Source organism: Cherax quadricarinatus, chromosome 21 (assembly GCF_038502225.1).
Source record: "Cherax quadricarinatus isolate ZL_2023a chromosome 21, ASM3850222v1, whole genome shotgun sequence".
NCBI classification, from domain to species: domain Eukaryota; kingdom Metazoa; phylum Arthropoda; class Malacostraca; order Decapoda; family Parastacidae; genus Cherax; species Cherax quadricarinatus.
Genome location: NC_091312.1, coordinates 17,703,723 through 17,710,225, shown reverse-complemented (window position 1 = coordinate 17,710,225; position 6,503 = coordinate 17,703,723).

The following is a 6,503-nucleotide window of genomic DNA, read 5'->3' as shown; positions in this document are numbered from 1 at the left end:
CAAAGAAGATTTGAGCAATGTGGATTTTTTGGACTTCTGAGTAGAGGGGCGATTGGTATTAGGTGTCGTACGAGGTCTTGTCGATACTGGGGCTTGTGAGGAAGGACACGAAGATGTGAGAACAGACTGAGTTGTAGTCGGGACGTCAGAGCCAAGGACAGCAAAAGGATTAGATGCCGTAATGGCTATGGGAGGGGTAACAACAGAGGAGGCTGCAGAAGATGGGACCCCAGAAGTGGGGGGATGTTTGGAAACACGAGAATAAGAAACACGGGGTAGTCTCCCTTGGAGGCGGAGATGAGTAACTGCCATAGCATAAGGGAGACCTTCTGCCTCTTTGAGGCAACGGATTTCACGTTCATTTCAGTAGACCTGGCAACGGCGGGAGTACGAAGGGTGAGCTTCATTACAATTAAGGCAAGATGGAGGTTGACTGCAAGATGTATTAGAATGGTTGTCGGCACCACAGACTGGGCATTCGGCCATAGATCTGCAATATTTCGCTGGGTGACCAAAACGCCAGCAATTTCTACATTGTTGCGGTGTAGGTATCACCTTTCGAACTTGTAACCGATGTCCCGCGACATATACAGAGGACGGGAGTTCTCGGCTGTCAAAAGTTAAACGAGCCACATTGCAAGGGTAACGTCTCCGCCCCCGGGCAGGAAGGACATAAGTGTCTACTTTGAGGATTGGGAGATCCTGGAGTTCCAGCTGTTCAAAAATGTCATTGCCACATGACTGGAAATTCTGTTGGACTATGGTATGGGGCAGAATGACAGTACCACTACAAGAATTGAGAGAAAGATGTTTTTCAATAGTGATAGGAGTAGTATCGATATTCGAAAGGAGAGAAAGATCATGAGCTTGGGTAGCATTCTGGACAGTGACGATGCGCGTACCGCTCCTGAGAGCGTGAAATGAAATATCTCTGCCAACATGACGCAGGAGCGCTTTGGCAATACTATGGTCAGAAAGGTAGGCAGAAGAAGAAGTTGGTCTTAAAGTAAAGAATTTAGTCCATTGTGTGGTCCGAAACTGAGCGTGGAGAGGGAGTGCTTGACGTGTCGGTCGTTTCCGAGTAGAATGGGAAGGTAACGACGGAGCATCATCAGGAGATTGACGTTGGCGTTTAGGAGTAGGACCGGAGTTGGTCCGGCATGAAATGGGTGGGCGATTCGAAAATTGCCGTACCGTAGAGGGAGAAGCCGGAAGCATAGTCAAAGGAGAGCGGAGTTCAGACAAATCGAAGGAGTCAGTCGAAGCCCCGGTACCTGAAGCGGGTGAGGAAACAGCACCAGCAAGAGGTACAGGGGCATCAGGAGTGTCCGAAGAGTGGTCTAAACACAAGGCAGGGTCAGAATGGGGTGCGGTATCAAGAAGGGGCCCGGGGGTAGTGGTTTCATGGACTAGGGCTGCCATGGTTAGGTTACTCCTTTGCTTTTTGTTTTTAAGAAAAAAAAAGAAAGAAGAAAAGAAAATAAAAAAACAAAAAAAAGAATAAAAAAAGGGGGGAGCGGGGAGGAATAGTTCCCAGGAGGAATGAAAGGGCCGGAAATCTCCCTCCGCGCCCAAGAGGACTCGACACCGCTAGTAGTGCAGATGCAGCATGGAACCTGTGCCATACCCTACCCTTCATGCCAGTAAACCAGCAATCCGGGATAGCAACCTCACATCTGCCGAGCTACCTCGGTGGACAAAAGAGAGGGCGGCCGGATATCCGCCACAAAGCATACCTCCTTCAGCCACCACCCCCGGAATCCGAAAGGTGGCTTCCAGAGATACACCCGTCGCCCAAAAGACACCCAAAGCTACTCCGGGATACCGGAGAGGGATCGGGACATCCCTAGGCAATCCAGATTCCACGGCAAACTACGCCACCGCCAAGAAACCTCAACGGAATGGGATCGACCCCGGTGTCCTTTCCCCTACCTAGGAACTAGCGCGCCTGTGGGAGAAATCACGAAGGCTAAAAAGAGGAAGGGCAAAAGGGAGGGGTGAGGAGGAGGAGGAGGAATGGAAAAAGGGGAGGATGGGGAGGATGGGATAGGGGAGGGGAGAATGGGGGGTAATTAGGTTCGGTCTGAGGAAGAAGACCGACAGGGCTAATTCCTCAGACCAAGAGCCTCTTCACCACGCCAAGGAGCCCCCCTTGAAGAGGCAGAGATGCTGAACACGACAAATGATGTAGTTGAGGTTCTAACAATAAAGTTCGAGAACCAAAACCTAGTCATTGTGGTTGTATATAAGCCACCAGTTACAACATCCCACCAGTTCAAGGAACAGCTACTTGGAAATTGATTATTGTCTGGAAAGCCTTCCAGCTCCATCCCCAAACATCTTACTGCTTGGTGATTTCAACCTATGGCATACAAAATGGAAGAATGTAGCAAATAATGTTATAGCAGAAACAATCCCTGGAGGCAGCGCAAGTGTTGCAAGTACGGCTGGGTGGGGAAGAAGAGGGAGATGCAGAGTTGAAATTTAGAGTGTGAGGCCTGGTCGGAAATTTATACCAGAACCTAGGCATTTCCAGAGGCCTAATGGGAAATACTGGCCTCACTTCACAATAAGAAGTACTGTATTGTAAATGTCCCCTCTGTAGAATATAGGACAGGATATTAATGAAACCACCATTATAGGGTGGCGAGAATGGACAAATAGCTAGTGAGAGAGATGCCACCTGGGAGTGTGAATTATTATTATTATCAATAAGAAGCGCTAAACCACAAGGGCTATACAGCGCTGCAGGGCAGGAAGAAAGCGAGGGTATCAGGTGGCAAAAGGGAGATGGACGAGTAGTAGGTTATGGAGAACAGCGGGGCAGTGGATAGTGAAAGGGTAGAGGGCAGCAAGAGATTTGAGGTAGAAAGGGCTGAGGGGAGTGCGAAAGGTATCAGAGTTTGTGGAATAAATCAGTTGTCAAGAAGTCAATGAGAGAGTCAGGATTAAAGGAGGGTCCATCAACAAGAAGGGAAGATAGAGTAGTAGAGCGGAGACGACAACGGAGGTAAATTCTGCGTGCTTGTTGATAGAGAGGGCAGTCTAATAGAATGTGGCTAATCGATACTGGAACTTGACACTTCTCACAGAGAGGAACAGGGTGCCTCTCCATGAGATACCCATGAGTAAGATGAGTATGGCCAATGCGAAGGCGGGAGAGAGTAGTCTCCCAACCTCGGCACTGATGACAAGAAGACGGCCAGTAACCTATGCTCGGTTTAATAGAATGAAGTTTGTTACCGAGTAGAGTTGACCAACGTTGTTGCCAACGGGTGTGAAGGTGGGTAGCTATTACAGCAAAATAGTCCAGAAATGGAACACCTCTATATGAAATTGGTAGGTCATGTACTGCTGACCGCACAGCAGTGTCTGTCTGTTCATTGCTCTGTACGTCAACATGACCAGGGACCCCAAAAAAAAACATTATCTTTATGCTTGGTAGAGATACGGCGTAGGCAAAGTTGGATACGGAGAACTAGGGAGTGAGGTGTATCAAATTTCCGTATAGCCTGTAGAGCACTAAGGGAGTCTGAGACAACCACAAATGATGACACAGGCATAGATGCAATACGAATAAGTGCTGCAAGAATGGCATACAATTCAGCAGTAAAAATGCTAGCCGAAGATAGTAAATGCCCTCACATGACGCTGTCCGGAAAAACTGCGAATCCGACGCCATCAGAAGACTTAAAGCCATCTGTGTACACTGCAATGGCATGAGAATGAGAGTGGAAGTGGTCAAGAGAAAGAGAGTGGGAAGCCACCATAGGAAGTTGGGCTTTCTTGCAAGGGAGTGAGAAAGAACAGACCCGAACAGCTGGAACTTCCCAGGGGGGTAGGGAAAAGTGAGATGCTACAACGTATAAAGGTGGTAACTGAAGGGAAGACGAGCGAATGTAGGCGAAGAGAGAAGGGACGGAGCAAACAGGGACGGTGAACAAATAAAGAATGTCTACTAATATCGGTGACCATTCTATAAATGGAAGGACTGCTGAGATCGTGAGAGCGTACATAGTAGCGAAGGCAATGGGCATCATGGCGATCAGACAAGGATGGCACATTCGCTTCTGCATAGAGGCTCTCAACAGGGGAAGAGCGAAAAGCACCAAGGCATAAACGTAATCCTTGGTGATGGATGGGGTTAAGGCTAGAGAGAATAGCAGGAGAGGCCGCTGAATAGATCTGGTCACCATAATCGAGTTTCGATAAAATGAGGGCTGAATGTAGGCAAAGGAGAGCTTGACGATCAGCTCCCCATGAAAGATGAGCAAGGGTTTTAACCCTTAAACTGTCCAAACGAAGATCTACGTTTTTTCAACATTTGAAAGTATGTAAAAAAACGTAGACTTTTTTTTTTTTACATTTGAAAGTGTAAAAAAAACTTTGATCTACATTTTTTTTTTTTGTTATATTTGAAAATATGTAAAAAATGTAGATCTACTTTTGGAGCACTACGCATGTGAACGTAGATCTGTTTGGACAGTTTAAGGGTTAAGAAGGTTCAGCCAGCTGTGACAAGTTGCCTTCACAGAGGTAATGTGAGGTTTCCAGAATAACCTACGGTCAAAGAGAAGGCCTAGAAACCTGACTGTATCATGTTCAGGGATACGGGAACCATAGAGCTACAAAAGATGATCGGAGATGACAGTGTCTATTGAAAGTAATTTGGCGAGTTTTGGTACTGGAAAATTTAAACCCATGCATGGTGGCCCAATTGGAAACACGGTTGACTGCATGCTGGAGAAACTGTAATGAGGTGACAGTCAGCGCCTGTACAAGCAATAGCGAAGTCATCAACATAGAGTTATGACCAAATATTGGATGGAAGAAACAACCACCACACGGGGAGAGTGTGAAGGTAGATGATAATAAACCGTCTAACATATCAGGCTTCATCGAGGGCAAATTAAAGTGAATTGGCCTGAGATGAACAGAAAATAATACAGAGGTACACTATACTTCTAACTGGAAAGAAAACAGTGAAGAAGCCACTAAACCATAGTGGATATATGGTGAAATAAAGAGTTCACCCTGCCTCGGTGGGAGACGGCCGACTTGTTGAAAAAAAAAAAAAAAAGAGAGTTCATATTGAAATCCAGCAGTGCTCCACATGGTAATTTGGCGTTAATTTTCAATGGTTCCAGAGGTAAATTAATGGAGCTCAAACCTCCCAAATAGGAACAAAGCAAATCAGAATTACCATCCTATTGAAGGTACATTAACTTGGCAGGACTTTGAGAATGGATGGTGAAGGGAGAAGATATTATTATTATTATAATCAAAAAGAAGCGCTAAGCCACAAGGACTAAAGGGAGAAGATAAAGGATGCTGTCTTCATACCCACAGCTAAATATAACCGTCTATCTTTATAGATAGCTGACTGGCCAGTTTAGTGTCTGTGTATTTAGGCAGGTTGTGGGTGATGCAGTGACAGTCAAGTGACCTCCAGAGAAAATTTGGTAAGTGGTGGTAATAAATATAATTATTTCCTAATGTTGTATGTATGTGTACCCACTCCCCCTCTTGCAAGTCCACCTCAGATTATACAGTCCACCCTTTTCAATAAAATTTTTACCAGAACTCCTGGTTATGTTTATTAAAACATATATTAAATTTTTCTAGGTCTCAGTAATGTGCGTGTGTGTGAGGTAATGGATATCGAAGGGAGATACTCTCCCTGTGACCTCGAGTGCCTCAAAATTTCCACATACCTCAGAGGTGCAACAATTGCCAAGTAATAGTTACCTTACTTGTATCCTACCTAAATTACTTGTATGAATGTAATGAGGTTCATGCAAGTAATTTATTTCTCACATGTGTGTGATCAGTTTAAAGGCCCTTCATCATTAATTTCTATCATTTTAAAGCCCCAATTACTCCGATAAAACGCTAAACAATCACTTTGCTCTTACTTTAGCAACATTAATCAAAAGAGCAAACAACTCATTGATTATCGTGTGTGTGGATAATACTCCTATTACCATCCACTCATTGCTAACAGAGGATTAGGGTTTGACATCTTTTTTTTTTTTGTGTGTGTGTGTGTGAATAAAGCTGACCAGTTTGTATATTAGATCCAAAGTTATGAGTGTCAGCAAGTCCATATCCCAGAGCAGTCAGGCATACCTACCATAAGCTGGGTGATGATATTTGGGTTGAGGGTGCAGAGCTACACGTTCTCTTCAGGAGGCTGAACAAACACCCTTCCACTAGTGCTTGCTTTAAAGTCCACTGAAATAACCGATTATGATAATTTCCGAGCTATTTGTGACACTGGGATGAGTCTCTTATACTATTTTGTCACATTACACTTGTTACATAGACTGAATGTAATGCTCTGCATCACCTTCGACAGTTAGGAAGGTATTTGGGAAGAATTTTATTCTTGGTGCTAGCAGCATGTAGTTTGTCCAGGCAAAGTAGGTTTAATTTCAAATCAGGGAATGGGTGGGGGATTGAACCCATGGTGAGCCCTAAAACTAGCAGGCCAGTGCATTAAC